Source organism: Manis pentadactyla, chromosome 2 (assembly GCF_030020395.1).
Source record: "Manis pentadactyla isolate mManPen7 chromosome 2, mManPen7.hap1, whole genome shotgun sequence".
In the NCBI taxonomy this organism is placed as follows: domain Eukaryota; kingdom Metazoa; phylum Chordata; class Mammalia; order Pholidota; family Manidae; genus Manis; species Manis pentadactyla.
Window position 1 is genome coordinate 30,432,912 of NC_080020.1, and position 26,277 is coordinate 30,459,188.

At 39.7% G+C, this 26,277-nt stretch overlaps 1 long non-coding RNA gene across 1 annotated transcript; it reads left to right on the forward strand.

Annotated features, from left to right (window-relative positions):
- Positions 1-299: 299 nt before the first annotated feature.
- LOC130680467 (uncharacterized) lies at positions 300-26,123 on the forward strand. Its single transcript, XR_008993502.1, has 3 exons — positions 300-801; positions 13,559-13,628; positions 25,994-26,123. It is a non-coding gene; the product is annotated as an uncharacterized LOC130680467 (long non-coding RNA).
- Positions 26,124-26,277: the final 154 nt, after the last annotated feature.

Consider the following 26,277-nt stretch of genomic DNA (forward strand, 5'->3'; position numbering starts at 1 on the left):
CTTTCTCCCCTTGGTGACTATTTCAGAATGGACTACATTCATATCTGTAACAGCTGCTCTTCACTGACCTACTGAGCTAGCTTAGATGAAGCTGACTCCCATCCCTTTGGCTAAACTGAATCAGAAGACTCAAGAAGAAGCTGTGGTACATTTTTGTTTATTTATGTAAAAATCTTTCCTGCCACCATAAAGTGATAATTGTATTGAACAAGAGATGTGCGATGTGTTTAGCTTTTGCTAAGGTAAATGTTTCCACTGGGCATTGAACCATAAAGTCCCATATCAGGCCTTCAGCAGGAACCATGCTGTAGAAAACTAAACATTTCCACGATGGATGTCACCTGACTCAGTGGGTTTTTTGTTTTCCTTTGACTCATGGTTAATAATGTGCTTGCTCAGCAGTGCCTGCACCTGTTCTGTATTGCCCTTGTGTTTATGAGACATTAATCATTCCTAACACTAGCCAGTCTTTTTTTTTCTCTTTTTTGCTTCCTTCCTCCCTCCCTGCCTCCCTTCTTCCTTCTCTCTCTTTCTTTCCAGAACACAAATGCATCTATTTCAAACAGTGTGTTAAATTGATTTTCTTTTTGCTAGTTGCAAAATCACAGAATCCTGGACAGTGAGATTTGGAACAGATCTCAGGAATTGAATAACTTTAATTCCCCAGCTGGGGCAGAAATCTCCTGTCGAGTGTTTGGATCACGATTACTGAGCCCTTCCTTGCCTATGGGCAGCTCTGGGGAGCTCGCTGCTTCAGGCTAGGACCGCTCACTCGGGAGAACCTTCTGTCCGTTCCTGGAGGTAAGTGACCCAGGCTTCCTCAGTGTGGTTTTCTGAATCTGAAAGGGACAGCTTTGTCCTCCCATGTAATGAAGGTCCCCATGCTCTTGATAATAAAGGACTCTTTCCTATTCCAACTGTATTCAGTCAACTTTGATAAGTATGTTTGAATGCATGTGATGTGCTGACAAAGAATTTTTTTCGTGTTGCTTCCTGCTTGGATAATGATGGCACTGCAGGCAGGACTCAGCTTACATATCAAAAAATACTTGGTGAAACCCAAAGGGTCCCTATGTAAGACTTCTCTCCAGAAGCTTCCTCTCTACCCGTAAGTGCAATATGATGGTTAGGAGTCTGGTTCTGGAGTCAGGCTGCCTGGATGAAATGCTGTCCCTGCCCCTGAATGGCTCTGTGAATTTGGCAAGTACCTACCTCACAGAATTGTTAAGTGGATTGAGTGAGATAATGTATGTAATATGCTTAGCATAATTCCTGGCACATATGAAGAACACGATGTGTTAATTCTTTTTACTAACAAGTATATGCTATTACTACTACTGTTTGTCAGTGCCTAAAATTCTACCACTAGGCTGCACTGTAGGTAAAGAGGTTCTGATTCAGTAGGGTCAGCCAGGGGTTAGGCAATCTGCCTTTTTTGCTGGGTGATTCTGTTACAGGTCATTCTCAGACCACATTTTGAGGAATGCTGCATTGGAAAAATCCATTGCTTTTGGACTGTGAAGATTTTAGGGCCTTAGGAAGCCTCCAGCCAAAGCGTATGCCCATTTGTCAGGGGCTCTCAGTCTTGTCAGTTTGTTGACAAGTATTCATTCCGTAAATAGTTCCGGAGGACCTGCTCCTCCTAGTGCACCGTCCACTAGCTGGCGAAACAGAAATAAGACTGCAGGGGCTACGCTAGAGAACTCGGGGCCCGGTGGAAAGGAAACAAGGTCAATACGGGTGCCACTGGGGTATCTAGGAGGATTTTAGGTGTTAAAATAAATGTGAATAAACATTAAAAAATGTTAACTGCTGTGTATTACCTTCTCTTTTTGATATGGGATCCTGGTTTCCTATTTGTAGTAGTGATATAAAATTTACTTGGAAGGTAAACTGTTTCACTTAAAAAAAATAAGGTGATCTAAGCAAATCTATTAAGTAGGTAGTCGCAGTGTAGACAGTGGAAATCCTGAAAGTGGTATGTGAATGCCTCGAGTGTAAGAAATGCCGCACTGTACTTGGGGTAGGGCAGTAAGCTGTCCCCTGTGCTCGTCAGCTAGAGGAGAGGCCTGCGAACTCAGCCTGGGAGGGCGACAGCAGGCGTGGGCCGGAGGCGGTGCTCTTCTCCCCTCTCCTCCCATCCAAAGGCAGTAATCCCCGAGGAAAGGACCTCCTCTGCAAGGAGTGCTTGCTCCCATCTCATACCTTGCCTCACTCATAGCAATTCTGTGAGTGGGATGAATGTTATCTCTATTATGCAGATGAGGAAATCGAGGTCACAAAGCCCTAAGCAGGAGGGGGATTTGAGCCCAGCAGCCCCCTGATTTCTATCTCCAAAGCAGTATTGCACCATCTTGACCTAGTAGGAATTAGAACAAGTGGTCATGATGAGATGTCTGTATTGTGTGTATATAAATGTATGTGTATAAGGTGGGAAGGCTTGGCAGAACTGGGTATGTAATCTGTAAAGGGCCCAGTGAAAAATGAAAATGTGGGGCCCTTGTTCAAAAATTATTAAAAATATAGACAGTGACAGAAAACATTAAAGCAAACATGGCGCCTTTCTGGGCACAGGGCTCTGAGCGCCCAGTGCGTACCCACCTGTGAAGCTGGCCCCAGGACTTGGGGTAGAATGGACAGGAGCTAAGAGGTAAAGGAGAAATCCCAAGACCCTCCATCTGTCTCTCTCTTTTTTTCTTTCCTTTTCTGATAACTGACCTGAGGAGCTTTTGTTAAAAAGCAATTTCCTCTTGGTTTTTTGTGTCTTTTGAGGAGAAAAAAAATCTCCACAAACACTAACCTTGTTAAGAAAGGTTCCAGTGCTCTGGGATGCCTTCAGAGACCTTACCACAGCTCCAAATGTCAATATTCGTTCAGTGGGTTCTGCAAACAAGAGGCCTGTGGGTAATTACATTTTTAATAAAATTACAGTTTGCAGATTGATAGTCAAATAGATTTCCTGTTCTGGAAGGTGGGCCTCTCTTCCCAGTCCTGTCACCATGGCCTACTCATGCTGCTCCTTCTTACAAATCCTTCATCCGTAGGAAAAGAGTTGTTCAATGACTTAAACCTTCAGATACTCTCCGTTTCTGCTAATTCATTGTGTGGAAGAGCTAAATGTTAGGAAAATTGCCCTTTATTGCCTCACACTCATGATGTGCCTGTTTAGTGAAGTGAAATAGAAATGAATTATTTTTGCACGTTGTTGGTGGCTGCAGATCACAAGGATAAATAATCATGTGTATGAAAGGTTTAAGTGGAATTTTCATAGAAAATGCACATGTACCTTGTTTTATTAAGCAATCTCAATGCAATGAATATCTAGATTTATAAATCATATTTCAGGAATAATGTTTTATTTTTCAAGGTGATTTTTGGCTTGGCAAAAACATTTGCTGTAGTTGTTTTCTTTTAAATAATAGCTCTTTAGGTATTTTTGAAGTGGAATTTCATTTAAGAAGTAATCAATTTGCACACTGTGGTTCAGAATGCTCTCTTTGTGCAGAACAATGCACACCTAAAGTCCCCTGGAAAAGAACTACCATGCTTCTGAATTCTGTGTTGTTTTGTGTTGAGGACTGGTATTGGTCTTAGTATCCAACTTCCATTTTATTAATTCTGCATTTATGCTCTGTTACGAGTAGCTCCTAATCTGAATACATATGCAGCTTTGTCTAATTAATGCCTGTTTTAAAAAATTCCCATTTTACAAAACATGCAATCTGTGGGACAATAAAGGACTTCTCTCATTAATCCTTCTGACTAAATGGTGATTGTCAAAAGTGGACAAACATTCATTGTCATAAAAAAGAGCAATCCTACTTTTAGAAAGTATCTCCACTGTTTCTCAGTGCCCCCTGCAGGGAAAAATATGCATATTTCAATAAACAGGATAATTGTCAGGTTCTCTGGATACTCACTCCCTGCCCAACAGGGTGGTTGACACATAGTAGGTTGGACCATTCTAGAGAGTAAGATAGTTACCATTTAATTGTTTGGAACCTGGGTCAAAGGAATTTCTAAACTAGTTTTCTGTTATATGAGTGAAGACAGGGTCATAAACAGACTCAAGGAATATCAGACAAAGCTGCTCATGAGCTTAAAGCTCATCTGGTCTCCTCTTAAGAAAGTAACAAGTCATGATGATGAGGATGGTGATGATTATGACATGAGTGCCTTTCTCATTCTCTGACCACCTGCTGTTGTAGACCCTGTACATCACCTCATTTAATCTTCACAATAACTTTGCAAGATAGATACTATTATTCTACTTCATAGATGGGGCAATTAATGCTCAGAGAGGTGAAATAATTTCATCAAAGTCACACAGTTAGTAGCTGGCTTGAACCCAGGTCTTTTTTTTGGCTCCAAAGCCCACATTCTTTTTTTTAAAATTAAAGTATCATTGATATACAGTCTTATGAAGGTTTCACATGAACAACATTGTGGTTTCAACATTCACCCATCTTATCAAGCCCTCATCCCTCCATTGCAGTCACTGTCCATCAGCATAGTAAGATGCTGTAGAGTCATTACTTGTCTTCTCTGTGCTGTACTGCCTTCCCCATGACCTGCCTATATTGTGATTGCAAATTATACTGCCCCTTACTCCCCTTCTCCCTTCCTCCCCACCCACCCTCCCCAACCCCTTCTCTTTGGTAACTTCTAGTCCCTTCTTGGAGTTTGTGAGTCTGCTGCTGTTTCGTTCCTTCAGTTTTTGCTTTGTTGTTATACTCCACAAAAGAGTGAAACCATTTGGTACTTGTCTTTCTCTGCCTGGCTTATTTCACTGATCGTAATACCCTCTAGCTCCATCCATGTTGTTGCAAATGGTATGATTTATACTCTTTTCATGGCTGAATAATATTCCATTGTGTGTATGTACCACATCTTCTTTATTCATTCATCTACTGATGGACACTTAGGTTGCTTCCATATCTTGGCTATAGAGCAGCAATAAAAACTGAAAATAGAAATACCATTTGACCCAGTAATTCCACTCCTAGGAATTTACCCATAGAAAACAAGGTTCCTGATTCAAAAAGACATATGAACCCCTATGTTTATCGCCCATGTTCTTTTTTCTTACCATTTTATCTCTGCACAAGGTCCTGGAGCTTGTCATTGGCTGAGGCAGGATCAGAATGCAAGTCTCTTGATTCAAGTCAGTGTTCTTGCCTCTGTGGCAGGCTGCTACCTGAACTCAGGCAAAAGGAAAAAAGGAAATGCTCATCAAAGGGTTTTAAAAGATGTATTTTAACTTTACCCATCAGGGGACATAATTTGGTGGCCAAAGGTCATTCTCAGTAAATCTATTGCAATTTGGTCAAATGGATTTGGGTTACTCCTGGGATATTTAGAGTAATCAGGGCAGGATGTGCAATGTGGCAGAAGAATCACATAATTTGTCACCATGAGCTTGGTTTTAGTTCATGATTTGATACCTTATTAACTGTGTGATCTTGAGCACATATCCTCTTTGAACTTGCCTCCTCATTTACAAAATAGGAGCAATACAAACACCTACCTGTCAGAATGGTTGTGACGCTAAATGAGATCATGTACAGGAAATGTTTTCTAGACTAAAATATAGTTAAGTATCTTTATTCCTAATAGCTTGCATTCCTCTTTTTCTAATTTTATAGTCTTTTTGTTTTGTTTTGTTTTATAGACATTGCTCTGTAGATATTGTTTTATAGATATTTGATAAACATTTTAATTTTAGTTTTTCTTATGTGCTATTTTTGATTGCTTTGATAGCAAACAGTGATATCCTCTTTATAATGGGGACAAGTGTAATTTGTTTTAAATTCATTAAAATATGAGTATTGTGCATAGCATCCAGATTAGGAAAATCATTTGCATGGAAGAGGTTTGAGGGAATAAGCATAACAGTAGTAAATGGAAAAAGGTCTTCCCAATATCATTTGATGACTAGGTCAGCAGGAGCTAGGACAAAGTCCAGCTGGATTAACAAAGGGATGCTAAGGGCCCAGAACAGAGGAGATAACTCTACTTGGAGCTGGTCAACCAACACCATGAGATGTATATTGTATATGCAATTTGGAGACTCTTTCTTTGAAAGGAGTGTTGTTTCACATGCTTGCCAATACTGAGGGTCATCAGTCTTTTTAATGATACCTCTTTTATTGGGTGTGAAGTGGTATCTCTCTGTGGTTTTAATTGCATTTCCCTGAAAAATAAATATACACCTACCCATGAAACCAGTTATTGCACTCCTGGGTATATTTACCCAAGAGAAAGGAAAATATAAATTCTAACAGAAACTTGTATAAAAATGCTTATAGCAACATCATTCAAAATATCACCAAACCAAGAGGAGCCAAGATGGCAGCATGAGTAGGGCAGCGGAAATCTCCTCCCAGAACCATATATATTTTTGAAAATACAACAAATACAACTATTCCTAAAAGAGAGACCAGAAGATACAGTACAACAGCCAGGCTACATCTATATCTGCGAGAACCCAGCACCTCATGAAGGGGGTAAGATACAAGCTGCGGCCCGGCAGGACCCAAGCACACCCCCAACCCCAGTTCCCTGGTGGGAGGAGAGAAGTTTGAGGGTGGAGGGAATGTGAGCCCAGGACTTCTAAATACCCAGCCCTAGTCATCTGCACCAGGAGCGCAGACACACATTGTATGGTGTGCTGGATATTAGGGAAACAGAAAAGTAAAACCTGTGAGTGAGTCCCCGCAGCTGGCGCCCCTGGGACAAAAGAAAAGCAAGTGCTTTTTGAAAGTCTTAAAGGGACAGGGGCCTCACCACTGGATGGAAGCATCCCGGCACACTCAGCCCAGCAGCTGGGAATCTGGGAGAACTCCAGGATCCCTAACCCCCTGGGCGACAGCACAGCTCTGAAGCCCCTCATGGTGATAAATAGCCTTCCATCCATTCTGCCTCCGGCTTGGCCTTGCCACAGCAGGGGAGCAGCCTGAGAGTGACCACACCCACAGCAACCGCCAAGAGCCTCCTCTGCAGCTGCCTGGGTCAGACTCAGAGGCCCCACCAGCGCGTGGCAGTCCAGCACAGACAGAGGAAGCCGGGACAGGGCATGAAAGGTCACCATTCTTGCCGGAGAGCACACCTGGCATGCCTGCCTCTCCCTGAGGGGCTCTGGGCTGCCCCGATGGCTGCCTTGCTCATAGCAGCTCAGGAAATACAGCTGGAAGCTGCTCCCCATGTATGGGATGTTGTTCTCCCAGCTGACACATGCGAGAACTGCCTATGACTACCTCTATTTCCATGAAAAGGTAGAAGAATTTGATCCAGTCCAGAATTACCCAGGCAACCCCTGAGAGGGAGCCTGGGGAGATACATTTAACCAATCTTCCTGAAAAAGAAGTTAAAATAAAGGACATAACCATGCTGATGGACCTGCAGAGAAATACGCAAGAGCTAAAGGATCAAGTTAGGAGGGATAATACAGAAATAAAATAATCTCTGGAAGGACATAAGAGTAGACTAGATGAGGTGCAAGAGGCCGTTAATGGCATAGAAATCAGAGATCAGGAACACAGAGAAGCTGAGGAAGAGAGAGATAAAAGGATCTCCAGGAATGAAAGGATATTAAGAGAACTATATGACCAATTGAAACAGAACAATCTCCGCATTATAGGGTTAAGAGAAGAAGAAGAGAGAAAAAGGAATAGAAAGTGTATTTGAAGAAATAATTGCTGAAAACTTCCCCAAACTGGGGGAAGAAATAGTCTCTCAGACCATGGAAGCCCACAGATTTCCCAACACAAGGGACCCTAGGAAAACAACACCAAGACACATAATAATTAAAATTGCAAAGATCAAGGACAAGGACAGAGTATTAAAGGCAGCCAGAGAGAGAAGAAAGGTCACCTACAAAGGAAAACCCATCAGGCTATCGTCAGACTTCTCAACAGAAAACTTACAGGCCAGAAGAGAATGGCATGATATACTTAATGCAATGAAACAGAAGGGCCTCGAACCAAGACTACTGTATCCAGCACGAATATCATTTAAATATGAAGGAGGGATTAAACAATTCCCAGACAAACAAAAGTTGAGGGAATTTGCCTCTGACAACACCTCTACAGGATATTTTAAAGGGACTGCTTTAGATGGAAGCACTCCTAAGGCTAAATAGATGTCAACAGAGAAAATAAAATCACAGCAAGGAAAGCAGACCAACCAAATACTAACTAAAGGCAAAAAATAAAATCAACTACTCACAAAAGCAGTCAAAGGAAACACTAAATAGTACAGAATAAAGCACATAGCATATAAAGAATGGAGGAGGAGGAATAAGAAGGGAGAGAAATAAAGAATTATCAGACTGTGTTTATAATAGTTTAATAAGTGAGTTAAGTTACGCAGTTAGATAGTAAAGAAGCTACCCTTGTACCTTTGGTAACCACGAATCTAAAGCCTGCAATGGCAATAAGTACATACCTATCGATAATCACCCTAAATGTAAATGGACTGAATGCACCAATCAAAAGACACAGAGTAATAGAATGGATAAAAAAGCAAGACCCATCTATATGCTGCTTACAAGAGACTCAACTCAAACCCAAAGACATACACAGACTAAAAGTCAAGAGATGGAAAAAGATATTTCATGCAAACAATAGCAAGAAAAAAGCAGGTGGTGCAGTACTAGTATCAGACAAAATAGACTTCAAAACAAAGAAAGTAACAAGAGATAAAGGAGGACATTATAAATATATATGCACCCAATACAGGAGCACCAACATATGTGAAACAAATACTAACGAAAAGGAAGAAATAGATTGCAATGCATTCATTCTAGGAGACTTCAACACACCACTCACTCCAAAGGACAGATCCACCAGACAGAAAATAAGTAAGGACACAGAGGCACTGAACAACACACTAGAACAGATGGACCTAATAGACATCTATAGAACTCTACACCCAAAAGCAGCAGATACATATTCTTCTCAAGTTCACATGGAACATTTTCCAGAATAGATCACATTCTAGGCTACAAAAAGAGCCTCAGAAAATTCAAAAAGATTGAAATTCTACCAACCAACTTCTCAGACCACAAAGGTATAAAACTAAAAATAAATTGTACAAAATAAACAAAAAGGCTCACAAACACATGCAGGCTCAACAACATTCTCCTAAATAATCAGTGGATCAATGATAAAATTAAAACAGAGATCAAGCAATATATGGAAACAAATGACAACAATAGCACAAAGCCTCAACTTCTGTGGGAAGCAGCGAAGGCAGTTCTAAGAGGAAAGTATATGGCAATTCAGGCCTATTTAAAGAAGGAAAAACAATCCCAAATGAATAGTCTAAGGACAAAATTATTGAAATTGGAAAAAGAAGAACAAATGAGGCCTAAAGTCAGCTGAAGGAGGGAAATAATAAAGATCAGAGAAGAAATGAATGAAATTGAGAAGAATAAAACAATAGAAAAAATCAATGAAACCAAGAGCTGGTTCTTTGAGAAAATAAAGTAGATAAATGCCTAGCCAGACTTATTAAGAGAGAAAGAGACTCTACACACATCAACAGAATCAGAAACGAGAAAGGAAAAATCACGACAGACCCCACAGAAATACAAAGAATCATTAGAGAATACTATGAAAATCTGTATGCTAACAAGCTAGAAAACCTAGAAGAAATGGACAACTTCCTAGAAAAATACAACCTTCCAAGACTGATGCAGGAAGAAGCAGAAAATCTAAACAGACCAATTACCAGCAAAGAAATTGAAGTAGTAATCAAAAAACTACCCAAGAACAAAACCTCCAGGCCAGATGGATTTACCACAGAACTTTATCAGACATACAGAGAAGACATAATACCCATTCCCCTTAAAGTTTTCCAAAAAATAGAAGAGGAGAGAATACTTCTGAACTGATTCTATGAAGCCAGCATCACTCTAATACCAAAACCAGGCAAAGACCCCACCAGAAAAGAAAATTACAGACCACTATCCCTGATGAACATACATGCAAAAATACTCAACAAAATATTAGCAAACCGAATTCAAAAATACATCAAGAGGATCATACACCATGACCAAGAGGGATTCATCTCAGAGATGCAAAGATGGTACAACATTTGAAAATCCATCAACATCATCCACCATGTCAACAAAAAGAAAGACAAAAACCACATGATCATCTCCATAGATGCTGAAAAATCAATTGACAAATTCAACATCCATTCATGATAAAAACTCTCAACAAAATGGGTATAGAGGGCAAGTACCTCAACATAATGAAGGCCACATATGCCAAACCCACAGCCAACATCATACTTAACAGCAAGAAGCTGAAAGCTTTTCCTCTAAGATTGGGAACAAGACAGGGATGCCCACTCTCCCCACTGTTATTCAACGTAGTACTGGAGGTACTAGTCATGGCAATCAGACAATACAAAGAAATACAATGAATCTAGATTGGTAAAGAAGAAGTCAAACTGTCACTATTTGCAGATGACATGATATTGTACATAAAAAACCCTAAGGATTCCACTCCAAAACTACTAGAACTAATATTGGAATTCAGCAGTTACAGGATACAAAATTAATGCACAGAAATCTGAGGCTTTCCTATACACTAACAACTAGCAGAAAGAGAAATCAGGAAAACAATTCCATTCACAATTGCATCAAGAAGAATAAAATACCTAGGAATAAACCTAACCAAGGAAGTGAAAGACATCTACCCTGAAAACTACAAGACACTCTTAAGAGAAATTAAAGAGAACACTAACAAATGGAAACTCATTCCATGCTCTTGGCTAGGAAGAATTAATATTGTCAAAATGGCCATCCTGCCTAAAGGAGTCTACAGATTCAATGCAATCCCTATCAAAATACCAACAGCATTCTTCAACGAACTGGAAAAAATAGTTCTAAAATTCATATGGAACCACCAAAGACCCTGAATAGCCAAAGCAATCTTGAGAAGTAAAAATAAAGCAGGGGGGTATCTCACTTCCCAACTTCAAGCTCTACTACAAAGCCACAGTAATCAAGACAATTTGATACTGGCACAAGAACAGAGCCACAGACCAGTGGAACAGAATAGAGACTCCAGATATTCACCCAAACATATATGGTCAATTAATATTTGATCAAGGAGCCATGGACATACAATGAGGAAATGACAGCCTCTTCAACAGTTGGTGTTGGCAAAACTGGACAGCTACATGTAAGAGAATGAGACTGGATCACTGTCTAACCCCATACACAAAAGTAAATGCGAAATGGATCAAAGACCTGAATGTAAGTCATGAAACCATAAAACTCCTAGAAAAAAACATAGGCAAAAATCTCTTGGACATAAACATGAGCGACTTCTTCATGAACATATCTCCCTGGGAAAGGGAAACAAAAGCAAAAATGAACAAGTGGGACTATATCAAGCTGAAAAGCTTCTGTACAGCAAAGGACACCATCAATAGAAGAAAAAGGTACCTTACAGTATGGGAGAATATATTCATAAATGACAGATCTGATAAAGGGTTGACATCCAAAATATATAAAGAGCTCACACACCTCAACAAACAAAAGCAAATAATCCAATTAAAAAATGGGCAGAGGAGCTGAACAGACAGTTCTCTAAAGAAGAAATTCAGATGGCCAACAGACACATGAAAAGATGCTCCACATCGCTAGTCATCAGAGAAATGCAAATTAAAACCACAATGAGATATCACCTCACTCCAGTAAGGATCATCACCATACAAAAGACAAACAACAACAAATGTTGGCGAGGGTGTGGAGAAAGGGGAACCCTCCTACATTGCTGGTGGGAATGTAAATTAGTTCAACCATTGTGGAAAGTAGTATGGAGGTACATCAAAAACCTCAAAATAGAAATACCATTTGACCCAGGAATTCCACTTCTAGGAATTTACCCTAAGAATGCAGCAGCCTAGTTTGAAAAAGACATATGCACCCCTGTGTTTATTGCTGCACTATTTACAATAGCCAAGATATGGAAGCAACCTAAATGTCCATCAGTAGATGAATGGATAAAGAAGATGTGGTACATATACATAATGTAATATTATTCAGCTATAAGAAGAAAACAAATCCTTCTATTTGCAACAACATGGATGGAGCTAGAGGGTATTATGCTCAGTGAAATAAGCCAGATGGAGGAAGACAAGTACCAAATGATTTCACTCATATGTGGAGTATAAGAACAAAGAAAAAACTGAAGGAACAAAACAACAGCAGAATCACAGAACCCAAGAATGGACTAACAGTTACCAAAGGGAAAGGGACTGGGGAGAATGGGTGGGAAGGGAGGGATAAGGCGGGAGGGAAAGAAAGGGGGCCTTGCGATTAGCATGTATAATGTGGTGGTGGGGGGCATAGGGAGGGCTGTGCAACACAGAGAAGACAAGTAGTGATTCTACAGCATATTACTACGCTGATGGACAGTGACTGTGAAGGGGTATGTGGGGGGACTTGGTGAGGGGGGGTGCCTAGTAAACATAATGTTCCTCATGTAATTGTAGATCAGTGATACCAAAAAAAATATCCTCAAACCATAAATAATCAAATGTCCATGAACAGGAGAATGGATAAACAAATTATGGTGTATTTCCACTATAGAATACTATTCAGCAATAAAAATGGAGTGCATTACTGTAATTTACAATATGACAAATCCCAAAAATGTTTTGCTGAATTAAGTAAGCCAGATGCAAAAGAATACTTACTATATGACTATAGGTAAAACTAATCTGTGGTGCTAGGAATCAGATCAGTGGTTCCCTAGGGTGGGGATAGGTGGAGGACTCCTGGGAAAGGACACCAAAGAACTTTCTGAGCTGATGGAGATAGTTTATATTTTAATAGGGGTGTGGGTTTAATATGGTCTCATTTGAAATTTTGTCAAAACCCATTAAACTTGAAGTCTGTGTTCTCTATTGTATGTAAGTTATATTTCATGGAGTTGATGTGTAAAATAGAAAAGCAAATCAGTACTGAAATGAAGGCCTTTGGATCCTTTGCACAGGAGGAGTTAAGGATCCAGCCAGAAGAGGAGAGGTAAGAGAGAAGGCAGGAGAGCAGACCTGAAGACTAGAAGGGCTGTCCTGGGGCAGAGGTTACGGCCCATTGTGTGTCACTCCAGAGGAGAGCAAAAGGGAGTGCCAGGGAAACAGGTGGTTCGAGCTCCATGGGAAGAAGAACTTTTTAACAGCTAGAGACATCGTGTGATGGCATGGGTGTCTCAGGAAGTCTTGAGGTCCCTGTCACTTAGCAGGCTGGGTAGCATCTTGTCAAGCATGTTGTAGAGAGTGTCCTGTAGCAATTAAGAGATTTAACTAGAAGACAAAGAACTCAAGATTTTCTCCTGCGCAAGGATTCTGTAGTTACAGGTGGTGTTGTGTAACAGATAGGGCATAAACTCTGGAGCCAGGCTGCCCCCATCTGAATCTGGAAATCTTGCATCTACCACTAATGGGATTATCTCATGTGAGTAGGCTACTTTAAGTCTCAGTTTCTCATATTAAAAAGGTTTGTATGTAAACATGTGTTTATATTCCTTCCCTCCAGTCGGTAACCCACCTGCAATGCTGCAAGATCTCCAAGAACTGTACCTGACTCTGAAATCGAAATGGTTCAGGTAAGTGCGCAGTAAGGCATCCAGCACCTAAACTAAGCACATGATAGCTGCTCATAAACTTTAGCTATTTTATTATTATTATTACTCTTGCTATGATTCTAAGAATTTTAGGGATCAGCACATGCCAAATAGATGATTTGGGGCAGAATTTAGGAACTCATACAAAATCTCTCGTATTAGACCCTGAAATTGGCTGTTACCTCCATCAGAAAATATGATCAATAATCCACAGGTTAATTTAGAAAATGGGAAAATAAGTCTTCATGGGATGCCAAACTTTGTGGATCAAAAAATAAAAAAGGGCATTGCATGTGAGTCCTTGACATAAAGAGACTTTTTTGTTCCTGGTTATGTTCTGACTTGTCTTTGAGCCACAAGTGGTCTAACGAAACCTATAAGGACAGATCTGGTTGATAGGATTGTGCTGACCTCAGTCCTCATCCCTGAGGGGCAGATCACAGTGGTGCAATGAACACTTTCCGTCAGTGAAGGATTGATTTCAAATAATCTAGGTCACAACAGAGTTTCTCAAAAGGCTCTGAGGGATTAAAATGTGTTTTACTTAGGAACAGGTCATTCAATCATATGGATAAAAATTGAGAAGGAACAGAAGATGTATAGTTAAACATTTTCCTCTTGCCCCCTGTTCTCTAGCCGTCCTGGTCTCCCCTTCATAGGCAACAAATTTAACCAGTTTCTTATGTATCTTTCTGAAGACATTTTATGCCAATTTGTGGTGCCTTTTCTTTCTCTATTTTTTTTACATCTTAGAGTGTTTTTTACTTTACATTTTCTACTTAATAATATTCACTTAATAGTAGTGTTTCATTTCAGAACTTGAGAGTTTTTCATTTTTTGCTGCATTGTATGTATATATCATACTTTATGTAACATGTAACATGTTGGACATTTAGGTTTTCTCCCACCTTTTTCTAATGCAAACAAGGCTTCAGTAAATGATTTGGTCCATAGGTCATTTGACATATGTGCAAATGAATCTGTAGGATAAATTTCTGGAAGTAGAATTGCTAGGCAAAATGGCATATGCATTTTAAAAACATTTTGATAGATCTTACTAATATTTCCTCTAGTAAGGTTATATCAATTTACCTTCTGTCAGCAATGTATTAGAATGTCTGTTGTCTTCAAATCCTCACCAACACAATACATTCTCAGACCCATTGATCTTTGCCAATCCAATGAGTATAAAAGTGAGGTTGAACATATCTTCAAATATTTAAAAGCAATTTATATTTCCCCTTCTGTGAATTGTCCCTATATATCCTTTGGCTGACTTTTGATATATGGTTCAGATATATGATACTTGATTTATTAGAGATGTTTGTAATATTTCCTTTATATCCCCTTTCCTTGCAGAGTTTAAGCTCTGTCTGAAAAATTAACATGTAGTAGAAGTTACTTTTTTGGTATAAAAAAAGTACTTTTTATATGTGAATTTTAATACATGACTTTTTAACACATACATAGATTCTTGTAACCACCCCCAGAATTGGGATATAGAAATGTTCCATCATCCAGAAAATTCCCTTGTGCTTCCCCTTTGTAGTCAAGCCCTTCTACATCCCTAAACTTTGGCAACTACTTCTCTGTTCTCTATAGCTATGATTTTGCTTTGTCCCAAATGTGATATAAACGGAACAATGCAGTATGCAACTTTTTGAGACTGGTTTCTTTCTCTTAGCATAATGCCTTTGAGAGTCATCCTTGTTCTTATAAGTGTCTAATAGTTCATTTCTTTCTATTGCTGAGTGGCATTCCATTGGATGGAGGAGCAAAAATTTGTTTATCCCTTCACCCATTAGAGGACATTTGAGTTGTTTTCAGTTTTTGGTGATTATGAGTAGGGCTTCTTTAGTATTTGTATACAGGTTCTTGTGTGAATGTAAGTTTTCATCTCTACTGGGTAAATACCTAGGTGGCTGTTTATCTTGACTTTTTTTCCTTCACATTTTTCTGTTTTTTTTCTCACCTTGTAATATTTTATTACATACTGCTCATTGATGATGTTTTATAGACCCTGGATTCTGTAATCTTCCTCTGAAGTTGGCTTACTTTTGTTTGGTAGTCAGTTCAATTACTGGCTGATCACCTTAATTACGTAGACTTGGTTTTATATGTTATTATGTCATCTCTGTGAAAAGCCCAAGGTAATTTGGTGGGACTCAAGTTCTAAGTTGTTTCCTTTGTGGATCTAGCCAGGGCCTGCTTAACGTACTGTTAGGGCCAATCTAGAGTTGGGCTGCTATAAAGTAAATATGGTCCATACTCAAAAGGGAAACTTTCTGGTATGTCAGCTTGCTGCCTAGGTGCTTAACAAGTTCTTCTACTCAGACAGGGCAGGCCTTCCATCGTTATCTAGTACGTCTTGATCTCTAGCACCTCTTTTCCATTCTCAAGCTCATAGCGGCCTGTCTCTGGTAAGCATAGTCTCATCCTGTGGAGGTGAGCTCAGCCCTTGGGCCAGGACTTTTGGGGAACCCCAATATGACTTCTGCGGTGCCTCTCTATTGTAGTTCTCTCCAGTGTCTGCTCCATAGCTTCCAGATGTTTCAGCTGCCCCAAATATCGATCTTTGCCACTTCAACTTGGCAGGACCACCACGCTCTGCTTGGGCTTCAGCTTATTGCACCTTCATTGGGAAATTGTCCCCAGACATATTGCTGGGATGACTTTGCAGCTTAGCTCACGAGTTCCTGTCTCTTAGGGGTGCAGTCCTTGCACTGCCTCTTGTCCAGTGCCTGAAAACAGTGGCTTCCTTGATTTATCTATTTTTATGGTTGTTTGCAGCCTAAGGTAAGTCTCATACTAAATACTTCCATCAGCAGCTTACTTGAATGACAGAACCAAGATGATTTGTTAAGGCAACCAGAGGTCTTTTGCTTGTAATCTAACTTTTCATGAAGGAAGACTTTGTTTCTTCAACTGTCAGAGAGCTCTGTGCTGAAGGGTACTAGGAATCTGACCTGGCTTGGTGATTTTTGTGTTCTTATATTTGCTACATTGTGTGGACTGGGAACCTTTTCCAAGGAGCTGAAAAACAGATTCTGTAAACTGCACTAGGTAATGAATTTTTAATTTTCAGTCCAGTTTTACCACAGTAGCGAAAACAGATTCAATTATATGCTATTGGGAATTCTTGATTCTTTTAAATTCTTTAGAATTTTATTACAGTAGAGATTAGATTTTTCCCCCAGCAGAGTGTGACTTCAGAACACACTTCTGCCCTTCTCAAAAGTGATAGTTTTCTTACCTGTAGGATGGAGACAAGGTTGATGAAGGAAAGAGAGTATATAACAGAACTGTAAATTGTTGCCCCTTTCCTTAGCCTGATGCTAAGTAATAACAAGTAATGGGTCGTGTTTACTAACTTTTCAGATGTGGCCATGACACCCTGATGCCATTATCCCCAGTTGGAGAAAACCAGTATTGGAATTATGTGTTAATGATGAATGACCTGGTTTCTCTCTTGTCATTTTCTGGGAGATAAATAACTGGCATATGACATACTGAAGTCCTGATACTTATTCATTTATCCACTCTTTGATTGAGACCTTTATTGGTCTTTTTTGTATAGTGTGCTATGTAAAAAGTGACTTTAAAATCTCAATGACGTAAAAAAATGCATTTATTTAGCTCATGAGTTGGTTTGGCTGGGGCTTCTCTGTTTATAGGCTGGGTTCAGCAGGAGCCATTGAGTTCTGTTCACCCTGTTTCTTTCTTTCTTTTTTTAAATTTAAGTATCATTGATTTACAATCTTATAAAGATTTCATATGAACAACACTGTGGTTTTAGCATTCACCCATATTATCAAGCCCTCACACCCCCATTGCAGTCACTATCTATCAGCATAGTAAGATGTTATAGAGTCATTACTTGTCTTCTCGATGCTATACTGCCTTCCCCATGACCTACCTATATTATAATTGAGACTTATACTGCCCCTTACTCCCCTTCTCCCTCCCCTTTGGTAACCACTAGTCCTTTCTTGGAATCTGTGGGTCTGCTGCTATTTTGTTCTTTCAGTTTTGTTTTGTTTTTATACTCCACAAATGAGTGAAATCATACAGTACTTGTCTTTCTCCACCTGGCTTTATTTCACTGAGAGTAATACCCTCTAGCTCCATCCTTGTTTTTGCAAATGGTAGGATTTCTTTTCTTTTTATGGCTGAATAATATTCCATTGTGCATATATACCACCTCTTCTTTATCCATTCATCTATTGATGGACACTTAGGTTGCTTCCATATCTTGGCTATTGTAAATAGTGCTGTGATAAACATAGGGGTGCATATTGTCTTTTTGAATCTGGGATCTTGTTTTCTTTGGGTAAATTCCTAGGAGTGGAATTCCTGGGGTCAAATGGCATTTCTATTTTTAGTTTTTTGAGGAACCTCCATATTGCTTTCCACAGCAGTTGATCCAATTTACATTTCTACCAACAGTGTAGGAGGGTTCCCCTTTTTCTGCCTCCTCACCAGCATTTGTTGTTTCTTGTCTTTTGGTGTTGGCCATACTTACTAGTGTGAGGTGATATCTCATTGTGCTCACCCAATTTCTTATACTGCTGCTGGGACCAGTGAGCTAGTCTAGAAATTTTCTTTTCATGCTTGTGACAGAGGTTCAAGAGAGCCAGTCCCACTGCATGCACACATTTTCAGCATTGGCTATATTACATTTGTTAGCATTCTATTGGCCAAAGCAAGACACATGGCCAAGCCCAACATCAATGAAACATGTTCCTCCTATGGGAGAAAAGAGGAGGAAGGGAATATTATTGAACAATAATGCAGTGTCCTGCAAGTACTTATGTACTAGTCACTAAGGCTATAAAGAGGAGGACGACAGTCACTTCCCCTAGGAGCACTCAGAGAATTGATTCTGAACCATAAGTGTAGTGCTCTTACAGCTAATGGAAGTTGCAGAGAAGGAGTTAAAACTCCTGTTCAAATGAACAGAAACTTTCGGGCTTTTAGGATTTTTTTTCCTTTTAATTTCACACCCTGGAGGATGTTAAGCTTGGACTGCTGGCAGTCTACCAGGGCATTATGTTGAGCTGAAATCCCCTGCTATTAATAACCAGGTATACTGTGATTTTGAGATTTAAAGCCATGATCTCATGTACGAAGTTGCAGTGGGCCAGGAAGCTGTTTGGGCTCATACCACTTCTAAAAGTACTTGGGCAAAGATGCCAGGCATTAAAGGGAAAACTCACAAGCGGGTCTGTACACAGGGACTTGGAGCTGCAAGACTTTGTTTCAGGAGCTCTTAGAAAGGTACAGTAGTAAACTGAAATATGCAGGCCACCCAACCATTTGAAGCAGCAATCTAGGGTCATTGAGATGGAGGCTGGAAGGACCAAGGAAGGTCTTGACGGATGGCAAAGAGTAGGGCAATGACCTGGAGATACTTGTATCTCAGGCCTCCTTCCCTTTTCCAAGGGTCTCTCCTCCACCAGTTAGGATTGGGGTTGCAGTGAGGCCTGAGGAAGTGTCAGAAAACCTGGACCAGAGGGATGCTGAGAGCTTCAGGCTTTATTTCTTGAGTCATCCGAAACTCGTAACAGTGAAGTCAAGGAGCCTGAACTGAAGGCTGGGGTCATGGTGGCTCCAATCTCCAGACTCCTTCAGGTCTGACTGTTGATCACATCCAAGGTTGACTGAACAAAGGAACAGAAGTTAAATGGGATGAAATTTATTGGGACACAAGAAAGATGATTTCAGGTTTTGTGGATCCCACTCCGGGAATATCTGTTCATCTGTTCTGGTCAACTTGTTTTACAGTTGAAGAAGCAAAAGACCTTTTCTGAGGTCATGTGAGTCTGTGGCAGGACCTGGTTAGAACGAGTTCTGTGGCCTCATGATGGCGACTCACAACTAACATTTCCTGAGGACTTGCTATGTGCTGTGCTAGGCTGTTCTAAGCACTATATGTAGATTATATATTTTTTTCTCCATTAAAATTCTATGAAGTAAGTACTATAATTATTCCCATCTAACAGCGGAGGTAACTGAGGCACTAAGTTACAACACAACTTGTCTAATGTCACGCAGTAAGGAAATGAGGGGGCCAGGACTCAAAATCAAGCAGTCTGACCCACAGCCTGGACTCTTAGCTTTGTTGTTTTCTACAGTGAGAGAGCTAATTAGACAGTCACATACATTAAAGGTTCCTAATTGACAAGAGGTCCCACTTGAAGACTGGCAGACCCCATAATTATAAGGTAGAGAGACTTTAGATTATCCTTACATAGAGCCGGGGCTGAAAAATATTGTGGGTCAGGCCAGAACTGTGGCAGGAATGCTGTTCCAGCCTTCTGAGCTGTGCAGGCTTCTGAGTTGCAACTTCATTTCAAGCATCATTATCTATTGCACCATCACCAATGTTTAGTAACTTTTACCCTAGAAGTCTAGAATTTTAAAGCTGAATAGATAACAATACATAACAATTATATTCTAGGTTCTAAGCGTTTTAGATTGTTATTTCGCTATAGCCCCCAACAATTCAGTGACCTTACTTTCTTTTGAGGAAGCAGATAAACTACTATCCATGTTTCAAGGAAGAATGAAGCAATTAACTTGTTAGAAGTATAAAAACTGGAATGTAGAAAGAGGTGACAAGAAAGCATTTTTTGGAGCCTTTGTGGTGGAACTAGAAGGATGATTTCAATAGGGTTAAAGGGGCGGTTGGAATAAAGGAACATCTGTTGGAGCAAACAGGGATGATAGATCTGTATTGTATGTTGTGAATTTCAGTTATCTAGAACACATGTTTCCAGTCTCCTTCCTGCATGCATAACATACATCTCTGAATGATCATCTTTTTTTCCCCTCCTGATCTGAAATAGCACCTCAGAATCCTTCCCAACAGAGAGCTTCAGTCAGGCACCACCAATTGGACAGTTTGAGTATGTGAGATATGATTTTTTGGCCCTCCTGGACTAGAACATTGGTGACTGGGTTTTGTGGTGAAAAGTTGGTGAAGTCTACTCCATCCTCCTTCACTTAAACATGATACAAGTTGAATAATTATTCAAAGTCATGCAGCAAGTGAGTGGCAGAGCCAGCGGAAACAGAACCCAGGTGTCATGACCAATACCCCGCAGTGATTACCTGTCTCAGGATTTCTCAAAGCTAGAGTCACGGACCAGGCGCCTTGGCTGCCTCAGCGTCACTCAGCTGCTTAATAAAAATGCATGGTACTCAGCTCCATGCAAGACCTGCTGGAATATATTTCCTGCACAGTGGGGGCTGAGAGTCTGGATTTTTAACAAGCTTTTTAAGTTATTATGCATAGAACACTGATAGTCTATAAGATGCTAATAAGGTTCTGTTGGGAAACTGATGCTTAACAATATTCTTTTCTAATTGAATTAAACCATATATCACAAAATAATTTATACATTTATGTAGTTGTTCTACTCTTGTGATAATCTGCCTTTAAGAAAGTATGGTTCTTATTTAAAAATTGACTTGGTGGCATTTGAATTTTCACTCTGCATATATTGGCTGAATGATTTTGAATACATTTCTCAGCCCCTCAACATTTCAGTTTTCCTGCATGTAATAATAACTACCTTATAAAGTTGCTACAATATTTATACAACAAATACTAATAGGACATTGAGAACAGCATCTGGCCCGTAATAAGTGTTTTGTAGATGACAGTTATTTTTAGTATTAGTTATTTTAACATTGTAGCTATAAAAATAATATTGCAACAATTTTGGTGATTTTTAATTGTACATATTCTTTATTCAAGCATGCATTATATCTCTGGATTTCATTAAAAAAATTATATGTTTTTTATGTTTAAAAATATTTCCTGTTGTCAAATATTATTATAGTGAATATCTGGAAATGTGGTGGCCAAATTGGAAAAGTAAGAAGGCATCAGATCATGAGGAGTCTTATATCATGCTGAACAGTTTGGATTTTATCCTGTAGGCAATGGTCAGCCATCAAAGATTTTGATCTGGAGAGTGATGAGGCAAAACAGGGTCTTGGGAAAATTAATTTGGCACAAGAGACATTAGAGACGGGTAGGCCAGTCAAAAACATTTTAGCAGTAGCTCATATAGGAGGTGATACTTTACTGTATTAACTTGGCCACTGGGAGTATGAAGGCAGGAAGACATCTGAGAGGTTATTATTAGGAAAAATAGGAAGCATTTGGTTAATGGTTATAAGGGAGAAGAAAGAGATGAAGATAATTGTGGGGTTTCAAGCTTGAGTGATGAGGACACTGACAGTATTTTTGACAAAAACAGAGGTTATCTAGAGAAACATGGACAAATTGTGAAAATGTGATAGTAGACAGATGCACTGACTCCTTTACACATGAATCAGTTTGAGTGAAATTTTTCATTAAGAACATTTGACTATAATTTTTAATAGAAATTCTACCTCACCCTATCCCCAGTATTTTCATTACATTTTTATTTTATTCCTTGATGTACCGGAATGTTCTTAGTTTATAGACAAAAGAAAATGCCTTTGGCTGACTTAAACAGGAAAGGAATTCATTAAAGTGATACTGATTTGTTCACCAAATCCCTGTGAAGGTTAGAGATACAGGTGCAGAATATGGCCAGAAACAAGAGATAATGGGCTGCAGCTACAACCGCTGCCAACATCATGCTACGATCCAGTCTGTGAAGACACTGCTGTGCCCCCTGTAGAATGCTGGATGTCATGGCTTGCACTGCCACTAGCAGTGGGCAGAGGATGCTATGCCTGACTGGTGTCTTTGGAAACTGGAAGCTTCTGCTGCCATTGTCCCCACTTCAAGTAGATACTCCTCTGTCCTCGCTTATTTGTATCACAGGCTTCTTACTCAAAGTCCAGGTTAGAGGTATCTGATTGATTAGAATCCCGTGTCTTAGCTGCAAGCGAAGCTGGGAGAGGAGTGTCTTACATTTTCAGCCTCTGTGGTGGGAGGCGAACCCTGCCTCTCACCAGAATTCCTAAGGTTGCACATCTGCAATGATAAGAAGGACATTCAGGCCCATGGAAGCCAAAACAAGCATAGCAAACAAAGTAAAACTCCACCAGTAACCAATGTCTACCACACGTGCTCATAAATTATATTTTATATCGTGAGAGAAGAGTATCTAGAAACACGTTCTAGTTAGTTTCAAATATAGATATAAAACGTCCCATGAATTGAACTACTTTCAGCCACAGCTAAAAAGGTCAGAAAATTGCCGGGTATTTCATGGCTGGGATTGCTCAAATTGCAGCCCATTACAGACTGAAACAGAACACCACTTGACCTTTTCATGTAGCAAGATGTTGTATTATCAGAACTCCCTCTTTTTATGATTTTTTTTTGCCCTTCCACGCTTTTTCACTTATTTGAATTCAGGTCCAAGAGAAAAACAAATGAAGACAAATGATATGGTCTGAAATTTCAGGTTGGGGTGAACTGATTCTAATTTCGAATTTAGTGAGGGAAGTATTTTCTCTTATTCATCTGAGTAGAACATTGGATTGGGAGTCAGGGAGCTCAAATCCTAATCTTGGGCAAGTCCCTGCCTCTCTCTGGGCCTGAGATCCCTCATTGATGATGTTCCTGGATTTAGACTCAGGAAGATCCAGATTTAAGCTTCCACTTACTGACTGGTGTAGACTGGGGAATATCATGCTGTTAGCCTCATTTTTCTCATGGGAGAAATTCAGATAGTAATAGTATCTTCCTTGTAGATTTATTATGAATTAAATAAGCGAAACATTTGTTAAACTCGAGGAAAAAATAGGATAGTTGTACCTTAGGTGATCTTTAAGGACTTTCCAGATGTCTGAGAATCTGATATTTCACATAATTTTCAGAGTGACCAATACAGTGTGTGTATATGTGTATCTTATAGTTCACATAGTGTAACATTTAGAGTGGGTCTAAGAGGAACAGGTGTTCTCAGAAAGTAACGAAGAGAAAAATTCCCTCCTCCTTTTCTCTATTCCGTAATCTATGAGTGTAGCTCTATTTAAAATACTGTGAAAGATACTCAGAAATGATATTATAATACATATTTAATGCACTCTGGGAGACTATGACCTGGATGAGGAGACCAGAAAGACAGTTCTATAAGACACGGGTTGAAATATGGAATAACTATTGAGGCACTGTCATGATGAGAGAGTGGGTACTGTGAGCTCAGATCAACATTGGGGACTGAGCTCAGAAGAGGGAAGGGAAAAGGTTGTATTGGGCAGAGTGGACAAAAAGCCAGCTTCCTGTAGTTCCAGAGTCATTCCTTAAAGAATGTAGTTGAGCTTATATTGCGGGTGTCAGAGCAGCTAAAAGCTGCCAGATTTGACTATGGGAGCTGGGATGCTCAGATCATTCTGAAGTTGGAGAAAATAGCTGATGTGGTGGTTTTAAAGTGTATCAGCAAATTCTTTGACATGCCTTTCATTAAAATACGGGATTTATTTCTCCTCCCCTTGAATATGGGTCGGCCTCAGTGACTCGCTTTTAGTGAACAGAGTGAGGTGAATGACTGTGGCGACTTCGGAGTCCATGTTAGAAGAGGTAGTACAGCCTCCACCAGATTCTCTTTTGCAGTGCTCCCCCTTGAAACTTTCATGGCTGTTAGAGGAGACATGATAGTCAAAGACAGAACCCATCAGATGTCCCATTATCTCATTCTCTAGCCAGTTTTCTCATAACTAGGTTTTAACAAAATGTCTGCTTTCCTTTCCGGAGGCAGCAGAGTGCTGTACTTAGGAGTAGCGTTCCTGGAGCCAGACTGCTTGGGTTTAAAAAGCCAGTCTGTAACTTACTGTGTGACCTTGGCTCAGCTCTTTAGCCTTGCTGAGCCTCAGTGTTTCCTTACATAGTGGAACTAATGATAGTCCTAACACATAGAGACTGTGTGTGAGGGTTAAATTAGATTATAGCCCCAAACATGGTAAACCTTAAATAAAAATTGGTTATTACTATTATGGTCATTCCATTTATTAAGCATAAAATTTAAATGCATTGACCCAAGCAGGACTGACTTAATAAAAATACAGACATTTGTATTATACTTTATAATTTCTGAGGTACTTTAACATTTGTCAATTCATTCAATTATCACAAAAATCAGCATTTGGGATATCATTACCCCTAGTTTTTAATGTTAATAAATGGCAAAACTTGGGCAAGAATCTGTATTTTGTACTTCCAAGGCCCAGTGTCCTTTCAGATAGAAGACTAAGAAGGAGAATATCAAGTGCAAAGATTCAGAATTGACATCCACCCATCTTGGATAAAACTGATTTATCCCACAAACAGCTTGGTGCCAAGCCTTTGAATTATATGTGTCCTAAAGGATTTTAGCATTCAGTGGAAGAATGTCACTCTGAAATGGTTTGTTTGGACTGCAACACTGGAGCAGTTGAAGTTAATTCAACAGGTATTTGTAGAGCTTTGTACTAGGTACTCTGTGGGATAGAGAGAAATACAACTCATAGACTTTTCTCTTTAAGTTTTTATTGCTTAATCAGGGTGAGAGGAGGGCAAAGGTACACGGTGTGAAGCCATAGCTTGACTGAGCAGAGTCTGAACTTTTAATCTTTGTGTTTGAAGTTTAGGGAAACTTATGAAATATGGGCCATAATCCCTCTTAATCAAGCAAGCATCTCTTGGCAGGGAATCCATTAATCATTACTTTCTTGTCATGGATTGACTTGTTCAGCATGGGGAGGAGATTGTTCAAAGTACTGGGTACTTTTTCTCATGTTTGATGACATATAGTTTCTTTGTAGGAGACTAGAAGTTGGGAAGACAAGACAGGGCGAGCCTATCACCAGGTTATTGCTTCCAAGCCCCACTTTGACTTTCAGGGGCAGAAGAAAGAGAATTACTTCCTTCCTTCAATAAACATTGACTGAATGCCTCTTTTGAATGAGGCAATGTGATAGACTCTGGAACAATAAATACAGAATAAGGGCTTGTCTTTGTCCTCAAGGAGCTCATAGGGCAAAGGCAACAGTAAAGGATCATAGCATTGCTCTTGAATCAGAGTACTTGTGTTTGTATTCAGTCTTGACCATTCAGCATTTGCAAGACCCTTGGCAAGTAATTAAGTGCTCTATCTTGGTTTCCCAACCTAGGAAATGGATGTAATGAAGGTGAAGATAAAATGAGGTAATCTATGTAAATTCCGTAGTACCATGACCATACACAATAAGTATGTAATAAACATTAGCTTTTATTATTATTAATTAATGTAGAAAAGCATAGAGGAACTGTGCTTCTATTTAGGAGGATGCAAATATTTGGCAAAAGCATCACTCCCATTCTAACAATGAGAAAAATTCAGCTACTAAAAAATCATAATTTGTTTTTGACATAATAGATTGCTCAGGTCACAGAACAAACACAAGCCTGAATTCTGAGATGGAAGAGGTCCCTCCAAGGAGAGACTGGACATGTGGACCATTTCCTCTGTGACAAAAGACAGGAAGAGGGGAAGCTGCCATACAAATGGGTAAGAAGAGATCAAATAACATTTTAATGAATTTCTTTAGGCTGAGTAGGACCTAGCATAAAATAAGAGAAACTGGGGACCCCCTGATACAAGAGGAGTTTGCATCTACTCTCAGGCTCTTCTCTATAAATCTTCACCAGTGTTAACAAGGA